Source organism: Mus musculus, chromosome 3 (genome assembly GCF_000001635.26).
Source record: "Mus musculus strain C57BL/6J chromosome 3, GRCm38.p6 C57BL/6J".
NCBI lineage: Eukaryota > Metazoa > Chordata > Mammalia > Rodentia > Muridae > Mus > Mus musculus.
Window position 1 is genome coordinate 147,386,364 of NC_000069.6, and position 24,797 is coordinate 147,411,160.

Genomic DNA, 24,797 nt, shown 5'->3' on the forward strand with positions numbered 1-24,797 from the left:
GTGCTCCCTTCAAATCCCCTGTCTTTTACAGGGTAGAACAGAGGTCTTCTTTAGTTACATCCATCTTGGAAGGAAAGATGACACTTGAAAACTACTTTTGTGGTGGAAAAATCAGCCACTGATCCAGAATTCAAATCAGCTTTTCAGATTCTATTTGTTACTAATCCATTCTCAACAGATACATAAAAAAGTCAAATTCAAAAGTTTTTATAGTGAAGAGAATATGATATCTATATCTTTCTTGGGAGATATAAGCATGTTCCAGGATTTGATAAAATAAACAGAGAAGGAAGAAAGGATGGACAGAAAGAAAGAAAGAAAGAAAGAAAGAAAGAAAGAAAGAAAGAAAGAAAGGAAAAAGAAAGAAAGAAAGAAAGAAAGAAAGAAAGAAAGAAAGAGAGAGAGAGAGAGAGAGAGAGGGAGGGAGGGAGGGAGGGAGGGAGGGAGGGAGGGAGGGAGGGAGAGAGAAAGGAAGGAAGGAAGGAAGGAAGGAAGGAAGGAAGGAAGGAAGGAAGGAAGGAAGAAAGAAAGAAAGAAAGAAAGGAAGGAAGGAAGGAAGAGAGAGAGAAAGGAAGGAAGGAAGGAAAGAAGGAAGGAAGGAAGACAGACAGACAGAAAGAAAGGAAGGAAGGAAGGAAGGAAGGAAGGAAGAAAGGAAGACAGAGAGAGAGAGAGAGAGAGAGAGAGAGAGAGAGAGAGAGAATTTAGCCAATGTCTCCAAGTAGCACTTTTAGCATGGCATATTTTAAATTTTTACTTCTATTATTTAATCAATCAACAGTTATACACAGTAAAGTAATAACTGTTTTTGCAGCTGCATTCATGTTTTTTAGAAATTTGCATAATTTGTCGGCGATCAGCTGGCTTACAGAAGGCTCTGTCTTTTGAATGTCATCTTGAAACAAGGTGGTTTCTGCTGTTGCATGATGTCATCCGCAGCTGGGTCTAGATCTAGATTTAAGGAAAGGTAACAATCTCCTAGGACGTGAAAAGTACACATGTTTCTTTTGCAGTTCATGGGAAATTTGATAAAATCCGATTAAAATAAGATTCCCTGGGATGAATTTTCTGCACAGCTTTGGAGTATGCTCAGTAATATGCACAAGTGGTGCTTATTGCCAGAGAATAACTTGAAAATGTAGAAGATGAGGCTTACAGACCTGTCTTGAAGAGGACACTGTACCGGGCTTTAAATCACACCTTTCTGAAAGACGGTTGCTTATTGAAATAATTGTGGAAGCTGACAATGTTTCCCTGAGAAAGTTTCCTTTGTGCCTTATTCATAACAGAAACTGTCTGAGAAAAAGGCCTCCCATTGACCTAGATTCTCTGTTTTCCTGTATGCCAATAAATTCAAAGAACCCAAATTTATGCCTCTGACACCCTCTCATCACAAATAACAATATTCCTGAATATATAGTGCGGTGCTTTTCAAGAAGTGCAAATTATTCCACACATATTTTTTCATTAATCCTCCCCATGCCATCACCTCCACATTTCAAGGCTATGAAGGTTGAGATTGGGAATAGAGTTACTTATGGCAAATCACATGCTATGCTAAGTCAAGGGTTTGGAACTGAATTCGCAGATTGCCATTCATACTGGATGGTAGTTCTGCTCTTCCTCTTAGCACTACTGAAATGTTTTCCTGAATAAGTACAGCATACTTTCAATAGCTGAAGATAGATTGTAAGACAATTAAACATCCATCTAATTAATATATACTAACAATGCCTCATTTCAAAGACCAATACCTCACCAGGTCTTAGCCATGAGTCATAAATTCATCTGCAATAGAGAACGCTCCTTCCATACCATTGCGGGGAACTTGAATGTAGCATCATGGCCCTGCCATCTTTCCCTTTGGCTTGGGCTTTGATCATTTGCTTTGCCAAGGGCAAAATTTATATGCATGAACCACTTTTATTCCAATAATGAATGCATTACTTTCCCTCAAGTGTACTGTGAAAAATTACTATGAAGTCATTATTCTGGCTCAGCTGATTGGGATGCGGATGGGGATGAGGGAAGAGTCCCTTTAAGTTTAAATTTTTAAAAGTCCACCTACCTGTCTCTAGGACTCCCGACAATGTGGAGAAAACACATTCAAGGCAATCAAAAGAAAACCTTAGTTTTTAGAGGAGAAGCTTTCTCAATCTCCATTTAAGGAGTCCAAAATATCTACTTCCCAGACTCCTGTGCAGCTAGGTTCTATTACTTAGATGCATTTGCATGGGATCCCGACATCAGAAGTGAGGCAGAGAATATTTTCTTGCAGCTAAGTATGCTAATATATAAGTGCTACAGTCCTGAGGACTCACACTGCTTTAACGTGACAGTCAGGGAGCAGACAATGGTACCACTCCTTATGAGGAAGCCTGGCTACAGTGGTAGAAATGGCTAAAAGTAGCTGCTGTCCACCCCTTTCATGGGTATAACCGTGAAACTAAACAATCAAGACAATTTCATTAATGTTCATTCTTTTAACCTTTCTGAAGATTTTGGAACCACACCCTCCCTGAAATGGACTCTCTATTTTTTTTTCTTTTCTGTGTTTGTGAAGGTTTGGTAATATTGCTGAAGAAAGAGCCTACTTGCAACTCTTAAGTGCTGAGGAATAGAGATTGAGAGCTTCATCACCACAGAGAAGCCTGACATCAAATATTCTTTCTGTCAATTAGTAAATGAAAGTGTTTCCATTTTACCATCTAAATAATGAATCTCTTACAACCAGCTTTACAGGAGTTTTGTGAATACTATAAGTGATTATGTGTATGAAGTGCTGAATTAATTAGGTTGATATTATTTGACTTTAATAAAAAACATTCTTTAAAGTCTCTCAATAAAACTGACTTAAGGAAGGAATTTTAATTCTGCAAGAACTAGGAGTTTCTAAGCAGGAGAGAAGCCCATGGAATGATACAGTCTTGGCTCAACAAGGTCGTGACAGTTCAGTGAAGTAAATAGACCAGTGGCTGTATGTGCAAATGATGTTTTATTTGAACCACAGTCCTTTCACTCTCATGATATTTACACTATAATGACTGAACTGAATGGTTGCCATGAGAACCATGGACCTTCAGGTTGGCAAAGCTAAAGTACTCACTCTCTGACTCTTTGTAGCACACATTTCAGAACCCAGTAATAAGCAATGGCCCCACTACCTCCCCACCCCCCCACAGCCCCAGGAATAGTTTTATCCTAAATAAAGCTACATTTATGCCCACAGACTCTGAAAGCAGCCAACAGGATTATAAATTTCCCCACTTACAATACAGGAGGAGTGGCCACTTGTCACATTCCATGGGACTGCTCTGAATTCTGTCACATGGTTTCCACTGGGCTCCTAACTGTCATTTAACTGTCTGCAAAGAATGAAACAGTTTATTGAGGATGGTGCACGTCTTTGATTGTAGCACTGGGCACTGGAAAAGCAGAGGCAGGCTAATCTCTGTGAGTACAAGCCAGTCTAGTCTACATATTGAGGAGAGAGAGAGAGAGAGAGAGAGAGAGAGAGAGAGAGAGAGAGAGAGAGAGAGAGAGAGAGAGAGAGAGGAAAAAGAAAAATGAATTGACATATACCAGTGTCATGGTTTTCTACTCTGCAGCTACTGAGAGTTGCTCATTTAAATACTTGGGGCTCTGTCAAAAGAACAGAAGTTTTACTTAGTGTGTCACATAAATTGTCTACCACAAATGCATCACAAAGTGCCTGAGAGCAAGATAGATGCCCCCAAATTTGCTACCTGCTTTGCCCAACAGTATTGGTACCCACTTAGAAGTAGTAATACGAGCACTGGGCTAGGGGTTGGGTATAATATCTTATTGTATTTCAATACAGACTATCTTGTGACGACTATTTTGTTTTAACTTCCCTTTTCATACACACATGTCTAAGGGCCTTTCTCATCATTAAATGAAAACACTCATCAGAAGCCCTGTACTTGGGTCCTATGTAGCATTTGCAAAGCTGTCCAGTAAGTTGTAAATGCTAAAGAAAAGACAAAGATTGTGTTTGTCTAATGCCTCAGAGGTTTCACATTGCATCTCGTATTAGTTGTCATACACAGTAACAGGAAACTCGTTGCAATATTCCAAGAGAGAGAACATTTATGTCCTAAGACTAGTGTTTGACTCTTTTTTTTTAATAAAAGCCCATCCTTGGTGGGGGTTGAAGGTCACCCTGTAGTGGAGACTGTAGAGTCATTTTAATCCAGCAACATGGCTGCTCTGGCAGGGGATTCTATGCAAAGCCCTTCTAGGCCTAGGTGATCTGGCTGGACTCTAGACATACCCTTACTTTACACCCTTAATCCCAAACAATGCAGTTTAAATTAGTTTGTAGAAGGAAGCAGCTATATTTGAAAATAATCAGGGGACAAAGTGATAAATCAGAGAAATATTTGACAGAATGAGTCAGAGATTGGATATGACCAACTCTAATTGAGAACGGAGAAGAAAGAGTGGTGACTTAAGAAAGCAACAGAAATAGAGATAGAGAAAGGGGGAGGGAGAGATAGATAGACAGACAGAAACACACACACACACACACACACACACACAGAGAGAGAGAGAGAGAGAGAGAGAGAGAGAGAGAGAGAGAGAGAGAGAGAGAGAGAGGAGACAATTTTACAGAGACACATTGCAGGTGAAAACAGAACAAGTCAGAGAATAAGAAGGAGCCAGAAGATTAGAGCAGATTGCCAGAGTTAGTTTGAGGCCAAGCAGCTCAGTGAGAAGCTGAAAGAAGCCAGATTGAATCAGTTAGCTTAGAGAGGATATTTGAGCCAGAACAACTGAGTTCAACCAGCCAGCCAGAGTTCAGAAAGAATGAGAAAGAGTGAGCTTATTCAACAGTAAGTATCCAAGCTGATAGTACATCTGAAAAATAAAAGCCCATTTACAGGAGACTTTGTGTTTCAAATAGACATTTTATTCACTCATTCATCATTCTCACATTACCCCGTGTCCACCTCTGCTAGGTCCTGATCTGAGTAGAGAAGGGCTTTGATCTCACAGTGTCTGTCTCCATTCACACGGCTGTGGGAATCAGCAGGTAGCAATGCAACTGTAAGCTCCTGGATATCAGGGAGCAACTGAGAGCTATGGAGACAAGGCAGGTAAAGGTGATCACAAAGATTCTGGGAAGACATCTTCTCAAGGAGACAAGCGGGCTTCTGTGACAAGAACTTTCATAAGATGTGAACTTGTAAGTAGAGAAGAACAGCATCATTGTGTGTGTGTGTGTGTTGTGTGTGTGTGTGTTGTGTGTGTGTGTGGTGTGTGTGTGTGTGTGTGTGTGTGTGTGTGTGTGTGTGTGTGTGTCTGTGTGTGTGTCTGTGTATCTGTGTGTTTTGCCTGGGTAATAAATTTCATTGATGAGCTGACAATTTTTTTCCCAATAGGATTTTCTTTGGGTAGAAGTTTCCACAAGTTCTTTCAAGGGAAAATATAACGTACTGGAAGAAAGGAGGCTGGGAAACAAGAATTTTTAAAACAGCTGTGTATTTAGAATTGCACTACTGAGTCTGATAAGGCTGTAAACTCCTCTTCAGCCACTGTAAAAGTCAAGCTCTTGTTCCCTGATTTTAGTAGCGGCCTTTGCCAGTGCTTCTCACCCTGTGGGTCATGACACCTTAGGGGTCACAGGTATATCCTGCATATCAGACATTTTCATTATGATTCATAACAGTAATGAAATTACAGTAATAAGTAGCAATGAAATAATTTTATGGCTGGGGAACTGTGTTAAAATGTCACAGCACTAGAAAGGTTGAGAATCGCTGCTTTCGGCTATAAAAACTGAAGTACCCAAAAGCTTGTAGGGATATTTTCAACTCTCAGTCAAATCACATGACAAGGTATAGAAGAAGCTTTGCATGTAAGAGACCAAGCCCACCAAGAGGCCACAAGAGCATCTTTCTTCTGGGATTCTAACCTGGGAATGGCTTTCTCCTTCTCCCAAGGATGTGGCATTTGCTATCCTCTCTGTCACTTGGTCTGAGTTACCTGAAGCTGCTGCTCTTCAGGAACTCCTGCCACTTCCCTAGAAGCTGTCTCACCATCATGTGGTGAACTTTCATGTGCTCTCCTAGCCTTGTATCTGTAAGGCATTGTTTTCTCCATTTGAAATGAGCTGCTTTTCAAAGCAGCTTAAATGCATTTAGACATTCTAGTCGTTTGTTAATGTGACCCTTGCAAAAGCAACATGGGGGTAATTCTGGGACACACAAAGGCAAACCGTGAATGTATAATCCTTCCTCCAGGTGATGACGATGGCTGTGGTGGGTTTGGAGGGAGTCTATTAAATCAGGTTGTTTTATCTGTAGTGGTCAACATGGAGGAGAGATGAATGCTTAATTCCATTTACTTCATGACTCATTGTTCTGCTGCAGGAAAAAGAATTAACATATTTGTAGCACTCCCTAAAATGACAAACTCTGAAAATATCACTTTTCAAATTTATTTTGAGTTCATATATATGAAAACTTTCTAAGACAGAAGTAAATAAGTTGAAAACTGATTGGGAAATAATATAATTACTTTAGAAAGCCATAGTAATACTAAGATACATTTTAGCTTCTTCTTTATTTTTAGGGTTATGTTTGTTTTACCTGCACAGGAATGTCTGTGCAATATGTGGATGCAGTACCCACTGGAGGCCAGATGAGGGCATTAGATCAGCTGGGAATGAATTTACAGGTAGTTTTAAGCTACCATATGGGTGCTGGGAATCAAACTGGGTCCTCTGGAAGAGCAACCCTTGCTCTAAACCGATCTAAACCCAGCCCTTATATAATATGTTTGCATGCTTGAAATATACAGAGAACCATCAGAAATAATAACAATCAGATATAAAAATGCTTTTCAATTTCTAAAATTAGGCTGTAAACATAAACATTCTTTTTAGGTTGCTATGACAGTCTCTATTTAGACTGAGGATTAATACCAGAACAGATGTTTGATATGTCTGGCTTTAAAAAATAATGACCATGATTGTTTTCATTGTGGAACCAGAAGATTAAAATATCAATGAAACTGTGACTAATTTCCCTGAAGTCTCTCACCTCCTCAGTACATACTTCCTAATGCAGGTGCACCGCTCCAAGCTATGCTCCGTCCACACTCTTTGCCCTATATCTGTAGCTCACCTAAGACCTACCACCTTTCCACCCCAGTGACTTGCTGATTGAATGAGTTAATGACAGTATATATAACAAACAGAATAGAATGGCTGAATTAACCTCCGAACTTGTGATCTGAGTTATTACTTCCACTCTGAGTTACCGGCTAGACTGCAATGGACAACTTTGCTTCAGAGGGCAGAGAGTGACTCAGTGACTTTGTGGTTTTATTGCCTTTCATGATGCTTCTTGACCTTCTCGAACAGCGCACATCAGTCATGGTGACCCAGTAGCATGTTTGCGCTCTTATACAATATTAATTAAAAGGCAAAACAAGTTAAAAGACAGTTAGTGTAGATACCAAGGCAATTCTACCTGGCCTTAACACAAGAATTTTTGGCATATAACTTCCATGCCTTCTCTCACTTGCTTCCTGCATCTGGGTAGTCATTGTCCACTTTGATGTGAGTTGTCTTTAATCCAGCAAACCTTTACTAGTACTCGAGACTGCCCCTCATCTCATGGTCTAGTATTTGATATTATGGACAACGATTGCAAATTACCAAGCATAAATGGTTGAAGTTGCTTCTCAGGACCATTTGCTTGGTTTAGTCCTCCATTTCGTTCTCCCTTTCTCATTTTCTTCTCTTTCCCCTTTTTCCTGTCTTTCCTGCCCCCTTTCCTCCCCCTCATCTTCTGCCCCTCTCTTCTCCCCTCTTCTTCTCCCACTCTACTTCTTTCTTCCCCTGCTCCACTCCTGCCTCACTCTTCTCCCCCCCTCTTCATACTCTGTCTCTTCCCCTCTTCTTCTTCCTTTCTCTTCCCCTGCTCCATTTCTGTCTTCTTCTCCTCCTTCACTTCTGCCTCCCTCTTCTCCCCTCCTCTTCAGCCCCCATCTTTCCCCCTCTTCTTCTTCCCCTCCACTTTTTAATCCCTTTTCTCCCTCCTTCTGCAATGCTACTACTTTTCTTCATCTCTGTCTTCCCCTTCTTTCTTCTCTTCCTCCTTCTTCTTTTCTTGTGTATGTGTGTACAGTATGCATACATGTGTAAGTATGTGCTAATGTGTGTGGGCACACATATGAATATGGATGCGCATGGTTGACCATGTGCTTCCATGCATAAGAAGGCCTGAAATTGATTTAAGTGTCTTTATCAATAGTGCTTTTAGTTTTATTTTATGGAGACAGGATCTCCCACTGAACTTGGAGCTCATGAATTGCATATAGTCTCATGTGCCACCTTGCTTCAGAGACCCTCTTGTCCCTGCCTCTTGAGTGCTGGAATTGCAGGTGATGGTATGCCTGACAGGGTTGTGAGTCTCAGGCATCTGACCTCTGGTCCTCACATTTTCTTGACAATCATTTAATCAGTGAACTGTCTTCCCATCACATCTTTTGAACAAGTCTCTCTCTCTCTCTCTCTCTCTCTCTCTCTCTCTCTCTCTCTCTCTCTCTCTCTCCTCTCTCTCTTCTCTCTCTCTCTCTCTCTCTCTTTCTCACACACACACTTTATTTAAATTAGTTCAGCTTTGTTTTACATCCAATTTTCTAAACAGATCTCATCTTTGCACCTCAATTTTGCTCCTGCATTAATATTCCCTCTGAGCCTCCACACAGGAATATTATTATTACTGATTTTTTTGCATATCACCATGACTTCTGGACAGTGTTATCAAAGCCATTAGTTCATTAAAGTCATCTCTTCTCCTCTCTGAGCCTGTTCTTGCATCACAATGCACACAAACAGTTTCAGTTGAAGATTCTAGAAAAAACTAAGCATATGGGGCATCTACTTGAACAACACTGACCACAATATGGGCAAAAGAGCAATGGGTGGAAGTAAGAGAAGGACAGCATTCTGCTGGTTGTGATACTTGCCTGTTAACTCTACATAATACATGAGATATATTCTATGTCATCTGACTGTGATGCTTGCCTGTCACTCTACATGATGCACAAGACATATTCTATGTCATCTGATTGTGACACTTGCCTGTCAACCCTGCATGATGCATGAGACATATTCAATGCCATCTGATGGTGATGCCTGCCTGTTAACTCTATATTCTATGTCATCTGATCAGTCCTGTACAGCACTCTGAAGTTAAATCTGCTTGGTATATTGAAGACAAGATAAAAAGCATAACAACATCTGGCTTAGCAAATGATAGAGCCAGGACTCTTTTCCTATCAAAATATATAGCGATTTCTGGACTTTCATGTGGGTGAATTTTATATGGAGCTTAACCACTGTAGCTGGAGAGGTGGTTCAGCAATGAAAAGATATTGGTGCACAATCATGGGGATTGGTATTCAGATCCCAGCACCCACATACTAAGCACAATGTCCCGAAAATGCATGCAACTCCAGATCTAATGAATCTAAGATCCTTTTCTGGCTTTTTTTTTATTTGCACAGGTACATGTACCACACATACATGTGTATATACTAGTGTGGATTCATACATATACACATAGAAATAGATAAAATAATTTTTTAAAGTTTAAGTATTAAACACAAAATCATCATAAAACCTATCACTAAAATTAAATATGTGCATATATAATTTGGAAGTGAAATATGTGCATGCACATATGCACTTGTACATGTGTGCTTATTTATGAATGATTATCATACATAGTCTTCTTTCTTTGGAAAATGTGTTAACCCTCTGGCCACCAAATATACATTGTTTTATCAGTGGTGGTAACATCTTCTTCAGGGACAGAGTAACAATCTTCACGGTGGCATAAACAGATATGGAAAATGCCTGTGCATTTCTTAATAGCAGAAAGCATCTCTCTCTCCCGGCATGGCTAATAAAAACAAATAGATGACTCATATCAGGGCCTTTACTTTGCTGTCCCTAAACAGCGATTCTACCTGTTCCCTGCCACGGGTGGAAGAAGTATACATGTATACAGTGTGAGCGTCATTTACTTGCTAGGTTGCATTTTAACTCTGAAAGAAGGGCACTGAAGCAGCAATTCACCATATCGGTTGAAACCTTTCATGTCACTTCAGAGTCCTTAACACAGCTCAGTGAATCTCTGATACCAAAGACTACAACTTGGCATACCAGTTGTCTGTTTGTTGAGGCTTCTGTAGCTGTCTGAAATAGGGAACCAAAAGTCTATTGTCTCATTAGTAGGACAATGGTCTGAAAATGTGAATCATCCTTGGTACTCCTGTCAAATGTTATCTGGGACCTATTACTTACTGTGAGAATTTATGCTACAGAGAGTATTCAATGTATAGTAACTATGCGTTATGTTGGGATGATAAGCCATCCATCTGACTTGCACTTAGGTTTTAGACTCTTTGTATTTCATGTTTATTTTCTAAGCCAGAATGAAATTAAACAACATTGAGATATGACCTAATTTATTTGTCTAGATGTGGCACTTTGAGATAAAGCTGGAATAAAAATTTCCACTGATATTATTAATGATTCTTTCGAATTAGTCTCTCCTTTTGAACAACTGAGTTGATCTCTTAAGCAGTATTTCTTGAAAATGTATTTCCATGCATATTTATAAATTACAAGAAGTTTCTCTGACATATTTCTTTTCTTACACTTGAGTCAAGTTTTTCTTTCACTTCTTCATGCAACTACTTTGGTATAGTTATTACCAATAACTTTAGCATGGAAGACAAACTGGGAAAAATAGAAAGTATTAAATACTGAAGTCAAATTTTAAAAATTGGATTTAAACTTTGTGATAAAACTGAAATGTGTGAGTTTATAGAGAGAGAATCCTTGGGGGAGGTATGCAATTCCCCACTAAAATTAAAAAGATGTGTACGCTTTCTACAAAGCTTCTAGTAAATAGTTGCTTTGGCATTGTAATTGGATATTGAAGACAACTTTCTAAGTCTAGTTTACTTGGCACCAGTGTCCTCATCCTGCTTCTGCCAACTGTGCATTGACATCCTAGCCATCGAAGTGACGAAGTGAGGAGAGGAATGCTTCCATCAATGTTATAAATCTACCAAGAGAGCAAGTGAGTGCTCGTGGCTGGGATCTATACCTCTGCAAAGAGGATCAGGAACTCCCTCCCTGGCACTCAGTGAACACTCAATGAAAAGGTTCTGCCTACAAACCTGGAAGCTGGGGTACCCCAACCGCAACCTGCTAATACTTTGATCTTGGGCTTCCTGACTTCTTGAAGACAGAGAACTCATTTTCTGCTGTTTATGTGTCACCCGAGGCATTTTGTTAAAGCACCTTAGCTGGACTGAGAGTGACAGGGTGGCCACCAGAATGATAATTGGATCATATAGTGTTTTAATTATTCGGAAGCTGTATGAGTTAACAAGAATCTTGTTACGTAAAGATCAAGATGCTTTATCAACTCTTGAAATGGTATTCATAGTATCCCTAGGAATATTTGAGCATAAACAGATTCTCTATCTGTTTATATATGTATTTAATTATATTTGAAAACAGCTATGATTTTATTAGTATCGTGTTTGTATTTCTTGTTCAAATTACAGCCAATTATGAGATATGTAGAGAAACAAAGAAAAAAATTTAAAAAGAAAGGAACCAGGAGAAATGCAAAAGGGATTTTAGTTAGGTATGTAAACATGCAGGAAGAGAAGGGCACAGTATATACTTGAGACTGCCTCGGGTGGTATCTAGAAAGTTTTAAGTATCAAACTCAGAGAAAGCTCAGGGCATTTTCTGAGTATGGCATCTTCAATTGAGAGGAAAAAGAGCTACTGAGAAGAAGATACCAAGTTAGCATTTAGGGAATTATCATGACTGCCACTGGCTTAGGAGTGTGACCTGGATGAGTGAAGCTGGTGTAGAGGGCGTAACAGGGCCCCCAAACTGTTCTCATATGACAGATGTCTAGCAACCGTCCTCATAGAAGCCGCGGCATGCCTGCATTTCCAAGGAGACAATGCATGGTAGCACAGTTTGTACTTCAGCACCTGGGCAGAAGAGTTGCAGAGTGGGTCTCTTGCAGGGCCTCCCAACAGGTCATCTGCTTAGACTAGGGATGATTCCATTTGACACAAAACACATCTCTCGGTTGAGCTGTAGCATGCTCTGCGCTGGCATCTTTTTAAAAGCCTTGTTCCTCAATGACAGTTTCCTTGGTGATGGCCACTGCTGCTCAAGGCTTTCATTGTCTCCTCGTTGTTGAAAATCTGCTTTTTGTCTGCGAGTTTATTATTCTTGGTCCAGTAAAGCCTTACTGAGGTGCCCCTGGGATGGCCCTCTATTTCTGAGGAGCATCAGATTCTTGTCCACCATGGCTGGCTGCTTCTCTCATGTGTAATTAATGGATAAATCTCCCAGGAAATATCAGGCTGGAATACATCTGCATGTTTGTATTCTCATTTGACTTTTACTGCCCTGGAGAGTTAATTATGAACAACCTGATGATTCCTGGACATGCTGTTAAACTGCTACAGATTTCATTCATTTTCTTTAATACAGCCTACATTACATGCCCATATAGGTATAATTCTGTATATTTGTGTGTATAAACATATGTGATATGGGCTCATTAGTGAAAATAAATGATTATACACACAGGATACCCAAACACACACACTTTTTTTTTTTTTTTTTTTTTTTTTTTTTTTTAGGTAAAAGAGATTTCTAACAGTGTCTTTTCTGAATTAAATTCCACAAAAGCCTACATCCTCTCTGTAACTTATAGTTCTTGTTGACAGTAGGTATTTCTTTGGGATCCAGCTCAAGGGGAGGCTCCAAGGCCTGACACTATTACTGATGCTCTATGGTGTGCTTACAGACAGGACCCTAGCATGGCTGCCTTCCCAGAAGCTCAATGAGCAGCTGAAAGAGCCAGATGCAGATACTTACACCCAATCAATGGACAGAAGCCGGTGACCTCTGTGGTTGAATTATGGAAAGGCTGGAAGAAAGCTGAGAAGGAGGGCTACCCTGTAGAAAGAACATCAGTTTCTTAATCTGGATGCTGGAGATCTCTTGGTCACTGATCCACCAACCAGGTAGCATACATTAGCTGCTTTCAGGCCCCTGACACATATACAGTAAAGGACTGCTTGGTCTGACCTCAGTGACAGAAGATGCAGCTAACCTTTGAGAGAGACTTGAGGTTCCAGGAAGGGGGGGATCTGGTTGTTTGGGGGTGTGGGGTGTGGGGTGTGGGGCCATTCTCTTGGAGCCTGAGGAGGATGAATGGGATGAGGAACTGTCAGAGGGCAGAACAGGAGGGGGATAAGGACTGGACTGTAAAAAAAATTTTAAAAAATAATAATAAATATAAATGAGGTGGCTATGTTGAAGTCAGTAATTTGAAGGCTGAAGGCTACTTTCTGGTTGTGAGACATCAGCAGTGGCATACAGATCATAACATCCATTGTGTATTTTATTTAAAGAATTTTGAAGAGTTGAGAATACCAAAGACTTGAACTAGATTACTTTTCTCAATTTCTCCAAAGAGAATTTAAAATGTGGCAGACACAGGGTAACAGTAAACTATGGACTCCAAGCTGTCTTCTCTTAGAAAATAACTGCCCACTTGGAGTCATGTGGCATTCCCAGGTTGTTACATGTCTAGGCTCTAAATCGATGTTCTGAGGGAAGGATTTTCATGACAGCAGCTAGGAGACAGGACAATTGGTTCTACTATGTTTAATAAGCACGAGGGAACCATGTTGAATAAAAACATACCGGAATCTTTGCTTACTAAGAACGTGTTGTGCACTGCTCACTGTATCTTAGCATGTGAAGGCAAGTATCTTCTTGATAGTGATGGTGGTCTTCTTACCCTTCTCAAATCAACAGAGTTATTACAGAACATCAATGCTGTCAGTCCAGGTCCCAGCATGAATGATCAGTCCCAGAATGTTTCTCTTGATCGCACATACTTTGTTACCCTGGGCGATCCTTTATACATTAGTAAGATGATGTCCTTTGAGAGTATAGGAAGCTATGGCTATAAGCAGAAAGCAAGCATGTCTCTGCCGTGGGTCATGAAGCCTCTTCTACCTGTTTTTCTTTGATGATTGAAAGCCTTAATAAACACATCAGTTCAAATGCTTTGGGCATCAAGAAGCCTTTCTTGTCCCTCTCAGCCTCTCGTCTGCCAGCTCCTGGACTGATTTCTTCCTATATGAGCTAGGTGCATATTATCTGTTCCCATATTACAGCCTCTCAGATTCTGACTCATCGGATCCTGTGTTTCTCATTCCCCAGCCTGCAGGTCTGCTTGGGATCATAAACTATGCCTGTCATCTTTGAATCCCTAGCCTTTAGCTCTCACACCCACTGTAGATGCTCAATAAGGAACAGGAGCACATATCTGAATTTATTTCACAACGCTGAGTGGAAGATGTAAAATGGTCCTTTATTGTCTCTGAGCTACACCTTCCACTGGGGAATCAGCAGAGTAATGAACACAGATGAAGCCTGCAACAAGCACGCCAGGTTCTGATTACTTTTACTTCTTTGCTAAAGGACATACCTGAGGGTAAAACATCTTAGTTTTATTCTGTGCGGCAAGTGGCACACCAAAGAGATTAAATGGTAACTGTAGAGTGGCTTCAGAGGAGGCAAGGTGCCTCTAAATTCTAGTTCTCTATTGTTCTAAGAGAGTTGAAATAGAAAATACTAGCACTTAAATTTTAGACGCAACAATCATTAATTGGTATATCCTTATGAGACAGTTAACTAGCACTATATTTTTAGCTTTCTTAGCTGTTTCTCTAATCATATCTAGTGTGTTGATGAAGATATGGTTCTTGGAGGACATTGGTAGCTTGCTTGCTTAGCTTCCATGAGTCCCAGGGAGTTCATCCCCAAAACTATATAAACTGGGCTTGGTGGTGTAGAGCAGTAACCCTGAGACATTGCCAAGGCAGAAGCAGGAGCAAAAGCTCAAGGTCACAGTGGTTTTTGCGTGGCGAGTTCAGGGCCAGCCAGGAATACATAAGCTCCTGTCTCAAGAAGAAAGGGCCAGGGTATGGGGTTAACTAATCAGTCCTATATATTCTTTCTCTTGCCCCAAATGAGTACTCAGTGATTCTTATGAATAAGTTCAGAAAGAATTCTCATATTTTCAATAGCAACAGTTGACTGAAGATGCAATGCAGTATGATTGTTTTCTCTGGTAAGAGATGGCAAAGGTAGTTTGGCATTTCATCAGTTCTGAGTGAGATTATTTACAGATCGTTGTTAGGATTGTTGTGGGGCTCAAGGTGGGGCCCTTTCAGAAATGGAGCTTGGAGAGGAAGTTCCTGGTGTTTGGACACCATCAGAGTTATGAACAGAAAAGACTTGGAGTTGCTCACCAAATCTGAGTACTTAAACGTTTATGTACACTTTATGGATTCCCAACAGTTTGTAATGGAAACATGATACTTGAGGCATATGTCCAACACTTTAAAGTTTTACAGAAGGACAGGTTCTATCTTCCCATGAAACATTCCAAAATGTGCTGGTGTTGCACAGTGTTAATTCTAGTACTCAAGTGGTAGAAGCTGGCTGACTTCTCTGAGTTCAAGGCCACCCTGGTTCTCAAAGCTAGTTCTAGGCCAGCCAGAGCTATAAGATAAGATCCTGTTGTAGAAAAAAAAACCAAAACAAATATTAATCACAACTCACAAGGTAGATTATGTCTGAAAACGATAATTGTCTTTCTTAGATGGGATCTAGCATACATTGGGATGTGATGCCCATGGACCAGTTACCTTTTTTTTTTTTTTTAATATTGAAGACATATTTCTTAAAAAAGTAAAAGCAGTTACAATGTGTTCTTCTTTCCTGTTGTTCTCTATCATGTATGATTGGAGATCCTTAGGGGGAGAACTTCAAACCTGCAACAGCATTCATTCAATGAGGCTTGATGAACCCCAGAAGGAGGAGCAATGATGCTGAGGTGTTTCAGAGATTGATAAGCAAGGTAATGCTGGGCATTACCAGGTTATGCTCTTATTTATGAACCTAGCCAGTGGTTAACTTAGTAGTTAATCAATTGTTTGAGATAGAGAGCTGTTGGTGCTCTTTCGACATATTAGATGATAAGACAGGTTTGGAGAAGTTAAAAGCAATCAGGTGTCTTACTAGTATGCTAATGCCAACTTCTGTGCTTTTCGGCAGCTGTCGGAGAATGAAGGGCCACCATCTTCTGAGTTTGTTGTGTGATGAGGACTAGAGCAAGGGTTTCTTGGATTTTCTTCACTGTGTATCTGAAGGTCAGAGGGCAGCTTGCAGGAGGCAGATGTCTCCTTCCTGCACCTGTAACGGAACTCAGGTCATCAGACTTTGCAGTAAGCAGATTGACCCATGAGCCATCTCACCAGCCCTCACCTTGATTTTCATTAAATTATTTCATTTATTGATTTTTCTCATATTATTTACTTATATTTATGGTTGTCTTTCCCCATACACTTCTTGCTTAATCATTGCTGGATCTATTGACTTGAAGAAAAGCCCACTAGGTCACAACCAACCCACCAACACTTCGGTAATGACAATGAGTTGCCACTAAGCCCATTTCCTGGACCCAGTGGACCTGTTGTCAAGGAAGAGCACGTTTGTTCTTGTGAAGCCTAGCTCTTTCACTGACTCCTATTTCTAAAAGGAAATATTAAATTTCCCCAAAGCTTGAGATTTAAAAAGGTTCGAGAGGTTGTCCACTAGATGCCCTCAGTCATGTGATGCACACCAGGGCCTGCTTAATTATGAAGTAACTCCAAAGAACTAGTTGGGGCATTTTCCCTGAAGGGAAACTTCAAATAAATGTCAAAAAGTTATCCATTATTGAATGCAAATTCCATGAGTTCATCTCTGTGTGTGGTATTCTACATGGAATAAAATTCAAAGGAGAAGCTCATCTGAGATGCAGCAGGCTGGGAAGGCCTTGCTGCACTTTCTTCTTGGTTTTCTAAGACCTTGTGTCATTTGGGTTCACCCGAAGTTTCCTTTGCTACATTTTTTTCTTCCTCGCATTATCATTAATTCATCCACACTGATGAGTGAAGTCTCTGTTTACAAAGTACTAATACTTTTCCTAGGTCTGGCAGTCTCCCCTTCTGGTCTTCATACCTGATGTTTTAGAAAGATCCTAGTGTTTTAAAGAAGAGAGTCCCAGACAAATATCTGTCTTCCTTCTGAAGCATTTGTTCACAGGCCAGGTAGGCAGAAAGCCACGACATACCAAGTCAGAGTTGGTTCCCACAAGAAAATTTGAAGGCAGAACCTTGAGGCAATATCGGTTTCCATCTCTAAATGCATTCCTACTTCTGCATAGAGACTGGTACCCTCTTCAGTCTAGCCTAGTCAAGAAATATTTGCATTCACAAATGGGAACCAGAATATTCAGCAAGTAAATGTTGAAGAGTCCATAGGCTCTGGGTGATTGTTATTATAGTGGTGTATTAAAAGACAAATGGATCTATAAACTTGCTAAAATTAATGTTACAATCTAAATGACTGTACAAATATTAACATCTCTCCCCATAAAGCATAAATAAATTGAAGGTCTACATAAATGTTCATTAATGTTTCTGCTCTTATTCAACTTTGAGCTAAGAAAAGTTGACTTATTAAAAAATGAACGTCTAAATAACTTGCTTTTCTGGGATTACAAATTTCTACCATGAATCACTGTGTGTTGTCTGATGTATTTCTAAATTTAGGATACAATTCATTATCTAAATCCTTTCATGCTTCAAGAATTTTGCCCTTTGTTCTTCAATGTGTAAAAATAAAATAAAAAGTCCCTAAATCCACAGCACTGTGTAACACAATAAAACCTCTTTGTTTTAGAAAATTACATGTCAGTACTGGGTAATCTATGGTACCAATTAACCAACAATGATAATTATAAGTTTTTAAAAGCTAGTGAGTTTGCTGTTGCATCTTACAGATGATGTTGATTTTTTTCATATTCTTTTGAGATATTTTCCCTTCTCACTTCATTTTCTATGGCCCACTTTTTTAAGGACATAAAACTATTTATACCAATAGATGCTTTAGGAATTGGCAAACTATGAAGTCCTAGATGGAATGGCAGGATAGCCCCTCAAGGAGGAAAATGGACTTTATTTATTCTTATTCCATTTCAACAGGACAAAAATAAAGGGCTTGTTAATTGCCAGTGGGAAGGGAACATAATTATGACTTCGCAGGTTCTTCTAGAGAGAAAGGAGAGGGGGGAGGAAAGGAGAGAGAGAGAGAGAGAGAGAGAGAGAGAGAGAGAGAGAGAGAGAGAGAGAGAGAGAACAGTTATACTTTTTGTACATCATGCAAAAGGAACATGTACAAAAGGAATGTATTTATGCCAGGTATAAAAAGACATAATCAAAGTAGTGCTGTAGCACCAAAATTCATGCCAAGTTATCCAGTAGATTTTGTCTCAGCACACTGTAAATAACATGGTGCAACCACAACATTGTTGCAATTAGAGCAAAATATATGGATATATAAAAATCAAAAATTTCCAATAGTTCTTCCTACAGTGTGTCTCTTGGCAGAAGTGGAAAGATCTTTCAGTGAAACTGTTATCCTCTGTTTTAATGGTTTGACGTTTGCTAAGTGTGAGTCTGAACCTGAAGTATATGATCACCAGCGAGAATGCGTGGGAGTTTTGCTTGGTATTTTGAAACTATATTTTTTTGTGTGTTAGGATATATGAGGCACTCTGGGTCACTGATCTCATCTGCCAGGATTGACCAATAAGATTCATCTCCAACAGTCATTTGCAATACTCCAAAAGTGATTTGCAACAGCCTTTGCAAATGGTAGTTTTGGAAATATTTTGTAGATCATATGATATTTGTTCTAACTATGCAACTGTCAAAAGTAATCTTGGATAATATGCAAATGAATAAACAGGCTAATAAAGTTTGATTTATAAAAACAGAGAGAACTTGGATCTGGCCTTAATCTATAGATAGATCTACAATCAAAGACTATTTGCAAACAATTGATTCAGAAAATTTAAGTTTGAATGCTGGAATTGCAATATCCACATGGTTGTGAATGTTTATTAAAAGCAGTACTTGTTATTGACACTAGAGATGTTTAGAATAAAATATAGTTACTTTATTCAGTGGGTTCTGTTAAAATAGAGAGATAGAGAACTGTAATGATACGTTCATTAAAAACACAAAACATAGTTTTCTTTCTTACTGTACAAAGAACAACTTTATATGGAAATTTATAATGAATCTGAAACTGTAAATAACTTTAATTTGATTAATTTATAGTAGTCTATGTGAGGACCCAAGTTAGGAGAACTACCATTCACACGGCTGAGCACGTGTGGCAGTCTGCTTATCGTCCCAGCACTCTTGTGACAGAGATAAGGAACTTCCCAGAGTAAGCTAGTTAGTTGGAATAGCCAAAACGTGAGCTGTAAATTCAAGTAAAGGACATTGTCTTAAAAATATGATAGAAAGCTATTGAGGATGACCTTTATGGCCACCTGAGTACATGCACACTTGTGTGACTCACACTCAGCTATGCTCTCACATATGAAAACTCATGTCTACATATGTATGCATAGAGTACTTTCAATACACACAAGTTTTAAAAAGAAAAAGAAGAGGAGAAAAGAGGCAGAGCATGAAGAGAAGGATGAGGAAGATGAAGAAGAGGAAGAGGAAAAAGAGGGGAAGAGGAGGAAGAAGAAGAAGGAAGAGGAGGAGGAGATGGAGGAGGAGGAGAGAAGGAGGAGAGAAGAAGAAGGAGAGAAGAAGAAGAAGAAGAAGAAGAAGAAGAAGAAGAAGAAGAAGAAGAAGAAGAAGAAGAAGAAGGAGAGAAGAAGAAGAAGAAGAAGAAGAAGAAGAAGAAGAACAAGAAGAAGAAGAAGAAGAAGAAGAAGAAGAAGAAGAAGAAGAAGAAGAAGAAGAAGAGTCCTTGTCATCTGCCACATGCATTGGAGGCTTTTTTAATTTGCTCCAGGAAAATCAGGTGACCAGGGAGGTATTTGCTGTGGACCTGGGGTGATGCTTTTCCTGGGGTTTTCTTGCAATTTGCATCGACCTCTACATGCCACTTAACTTCTATTTGATCTATCTCCCAATTTATACAATAAAAGAGAATAAAGGGATGTCTGTAAAGGGTTTTGAAAGTGCCAGTGAAAGGGCCCTCTGAAACTCAGGATGTCTGAATTTCAAAGAGTTAGGAGGACACGTTGGCTTTTCAGAATCCATTTGAAACCACATAAGTGGACACCGTGGTATTTGGTGAATGCCACATAGTTACTCGGCAGTATTCCTGAGGGCCAGGCAGATGAGGAGGACATAAAAGTGTCATTTTTAAGTTGAACTTCTAATTAAAACACAATGAGAACAAAACAGAGAAGGAATAAGTTTTGAACAAAGAATTGTTTTGCAATATTAACACGGATTTATGGAAATCAGTTCCCTTAGATATTTTAGAGGCTCTTTCTGCTATAATTAGGGTCCAGGTTTACTTTTTATATACTTTAGTTACTTTCCCCTTTAGCCTGTTTCTTTGTCATATTGCTTTCTTTGTATTGGTACACCAACATGGAACATTTCTTTGAAAATCAAGATAAGATTACCATGTCAGTATCAGAGAAGAGGCATAAGGAAGTGCGGTTGGGCTGATTTCAATCCTATAACGTGTTCCTGTACCATCTCTTCTTTGACCTTCAGGGTTTTTTTTTTTTTCCATGAGGTGGGAGATAATTCATATCCTGCAACTCTTTCAGAAAACAAAATGATGTCCTGAAGAAGAAAGTGGTTAATGAGTGTGAATGTTCAGTGGTCAAGAGTTTGAAGAAGGCTGCTTGGAGAGATAGTTAGCTCTACAGTCAGTAAGGGAAAGCATATGGAACAACAGTCTTTATTGCCCATGTCAGCCTCCTCAGGATGTTGGATCCAGAGGTTTCAAAAGTCCACAATGCCTAGATTGCAAAAGTGTCCACATCTAATGAGTATCTGTTGAGTTTTTTTAAACCCACAATTCTACAGAGAGAAAACATCTGTCACCATGGCCTCCAGTGAGGTCATCTAAATCAGCAGACGACATGATTATCTACATGAACCTTTAAAGAACCTTCTCCATCCCCCTACCTGATGGAACTCTCTCACATTCTACCTACAAGAAGAAACATTCACAGAACCATCTCAAGGGATATGGGTGGCCATGAATTTCCCCTTGACTCACAGGCAGACAAAAACAATTTGACTCCTTGTCATCAGGAAACAAAGTCTCGTTGCCATGGTCCTTTGATCTTCTGTTGCTCCTCAGAGGTTTACACATCATTGCTTTTCCACTTCAGGCCATTAAAACCATTTTGCTCCCTTATATATCTGCTAAACATAGACACAGGAATGAAGAAACACAGCCTAAATACAGATACCAATAACTGCTTGCAGGAAGTATCGAAAACAGCTCTGCAGAAGATTGGGAACCCAAACCTTTTCCACTGTGAGCTTTAAAAGTATTTCCTTTGATCGTCTGCAAGGTCACCTCACCACAGGCGTGGAATTAGAAATTTGTGAGGACTGTTGAGTACTGAAAGTTCATAGTACAGCAGCTAGAGGTTATTAAACACAGAGAACCTCAAAGCATCATTTGCTGTGAAGACAGAAAGGAGCTCTGAGTGCCTCTGCCTGTTGTTCTGCAGGCCAGCTGCAGTGGCAGTCAGAGTTTGTGTCACTTCTGTTCCTAAGCTGCCAGTGAAGGAACCTACAGAATATCCTTTAGTGAAGAGACTGGGTGATCCAAGACTGACAGACAGACAACCCTCCAAATGCTGGACATGGAAGGTTCTTCAGAGGACAGAGGACCCACAGCTCAATGTTGTAAGCAAACAATATAGTGTTTTAGATCTATAAAGAATTTTACTTGATTTCTGTTTGGTGTGGGCTGGTACCTTTCTAAGGATTCCCCTCTAGTCCATTAACTGTAATTATCATCATTGCCTTCCTTGAGTTGCTGACAAGCCACATCATTCCATCATGCCCAGGCACACTGTGGGATTTACATGGGTGCATGGAGGTTGCTGGCACTGAGCAGTTTATTCTGTGTTGTCAGAGCTGGAAGGTTGAAAACTCTGCTCATCGCACTCAGGAGTTCTCTTTCTTACTTTGGTACTCATTGCTGAACACTCTTTACTTGGTAATTGGAGAAAGTCTGGGATGGAGGTTTTAGGTCATTGTTAATAAAAACACATAAAGTTAGTACTTTCCTGTAGCATTGAGGCCAGAAAGTATGTTTGGGAAACTCTCAGAACTTGCAATCTTTTTCCCTTTAAAGTCATAAAGGGGTCAGCAATGTGGAGCTCTAAAGAACAACAGGCAGGGAAGGGTTTCTAACTGCCCATGAAAGCAGGGACGTCTTCCGGGCTTTCTAACTTGTCAGAGCTTCAGATAGATTGACAGAATCTTTCCCTAACTACCTGCTAGGCTCTATTCTACAGGCATCTCTGCTGTCCTCCGATTCTTTGTGGCTTGAAAAGAACAACATTGTTTTCCATCTCTCTCATGTCTCTCCTCCAACCCTCTCTTCTTTTTGTCTTCTCTGCTGCTGTCAGGCTTTAAGCTGACACAGCGGGTCCTCCCAAGGGTGTTCAGCAGGGCTGTGGTCTCTAGATGAGCTATCCTCCTGTCCTCGGATCAGTAACGGAACAAAGGACCCACGGTGAGCACTGCAAGGAACAGTTCTTCTTTACCCAAGTTTTGTTCTACTCTAGGCGGCTTCTCAGATTCGCTGGCTCTGTATATCACAGACTTTCCCATTTTGTTCCTTTCTATTGAGTTTCTTACTCTCCAAGGAGACACTTAAGAAGATTATTCTGGAGTTTCTTCCCTCAATAACATTTCAATGTACCTACCTAAAGTATAGAGCAATATGAAGATATGGAAATGTCAGACCAATGCCAATCAGCTCCCAAGGTCGATACCTGGATTGATACCAGATTCCTGCCATTTTTTCTTAAACCACAGAAAATATGGCACCCAGAGCTGGTGATTCTCATTGGCTAGGGAAGGTCCTCCATTTTCAAAGGCCCCATCATGCCAAGATGGGATCTGAGGGTGTTTTCAGATCACTGGGTAAAAGGATCCACAGACATTTAGTCATATACTAAATGTTCTTTATGACTCCATTTTTAGACTCTGTATTTCCTGCTTCCTTTGTCAAGTATTGGGTCTAGTCTTTGCCTACCATACATCTCTTCTCCATTTTTACTGCTATTATCATAATTCCTATGAGGGACATCTCTTATCCTTAACATATATCTTCTAAGACTAATGATGTAGGAAGCAAGAGTGTTAAAAACAACAAAATTATGATGTATGCTGATAAGTACACCTAACAACAACACTGGGGAGGAAAAGAAGGTGACTTTGTGGGTTCAAGGCCTGTCTGAGGTAAACAGTGATTGCCAGGTCAACCAGGGCTACCTAAACTAACAAAAACAAAAATCAGAAATTAATTTCTCATGGTGTTAGATGCCAGAACCAAACAATCAAAGCATTGATGGGCCACGTTTCCTCTCTAGGTAAGGGGACAGATTCTATTTCATCCATGCTTTTTCTTACCTCTATGTCAGTGTTGGTGACAACCCTTTATTTCTGACTGCATAATTTCAAACTCTATCTCAATTTTTCCTCAACGGCTCCGTTTGGGAAACTTTTCCTTTTAAAACATGTAGTTAAAAAATTATCAAATTGTATTTTAAAAGCTTAATTTTAAGAAAATGCACTGACATAAAATATAAGACCCAGTGTCAAATTTCTTCAGTTTTAAACAGTGGGGTCATTTGGTTTTGCCAAAAGGGGAGGTGGCAGGGAATAAAAATTTGGTCTTACATAGTCTCTCCTTTCTCTCTTCTACCTTTGATGTACATTAGTTCCCATGGAAACTGAGTTGGGGTTGCTTAAGAATGACATCTACAAATGTAGTGTAAGGTCATTTTTATCTAATACTTTGAAATTTAAACCATGATTTGTGATATACAGTGAAGCCTCCTTAACATATTCTGAGGGACTAGAAAAAGACAATCTCCTGAAAGAAGAAACAAGACGTGTGACTGCATTATGCCAGGTCTCAGCAAGTTCACTCTTGTTTCATGCTCAGACAAACAAAACACCTCATCTCCCCAGTTTGCCTGCAGGAGACATGGCTGGCAATGCTTGCAACCCCCAGGCAGGAGGAGTGAGAGACACTTGAAAAGCTCTGTCCTCATCCTCCTTGCTGGGTAGCCTGTGAGGCCACCGTGGCAGGAACAGATGTCTGAGGCTCTAAATGTCCCAATAACTAACAACACAAGGGCAGTGATAAAACTGAAGGGGGTGTCTTGCTTTTGTTCTCTTTCCACCCATGCCTGTGGTCTGACCTTCATAGGGCACTGATATCATTTACTTTATTAGTCAGTGCTTACCTATAAATCCCAGGTGCATTTAAAGGGACAGAAAGCTGTGTCTGACGAGAAGTGGCACTTGCCGATGAATGACTGGGGTCTAACAGAACCCGACTGACTAACACAGACCTCTAAGATGCTCTTCAGAGAGGATGCATGGATGCTGAGCTAGATGGTCTGGGTTCAAATCTTTATCCCCCTTGAGAGCTGTGGGGAATTAGGCAAGGCAAAACCTTTCTGAGCCTTACAATGCTGACACAAAGGATGCTATGCAATCAGAAGTGGACTAGCTTGTCCAAAGGAGACAAGGCACAAGAAACTGTT

The 24,797-nt window shown here is 40.0% G+C and overlaps 2 long non-coding RNA genes across 2 annotated transcripts; both read left to right on the forward strand.

Annotated features, from left to right (window-relative positions):
• Positions 1-3,318: 3,318 nt before the first annotated feature.
• Positions 3,319-12,922, forward strand: Gm36831. Its single transcript, XR_376215.2, has 3 exons — positions 3,319-3,453; positions 11,022-11,129; positions 12,897-12,922. It is a non-coding gene; the product is annotated as a predicted gene, 36831 (long non-coding RNA).
• Positions 12,923-12,994: 72 nt separating this feature from the next.
• On the forward strand, positions 12,995-16,403 carry Gm40172. The gene is made up of 3 exons (XR_867726.1): positions 12,995-13,116; positions 15,922-16,031; positions 16,229-16,403. It is a non-coding gene; the product is annotated as a predicted gene, 40172 (long non-coding RNA).
• Positions 16,404-24,797: the final 8,394 nt, after the last annotated feature.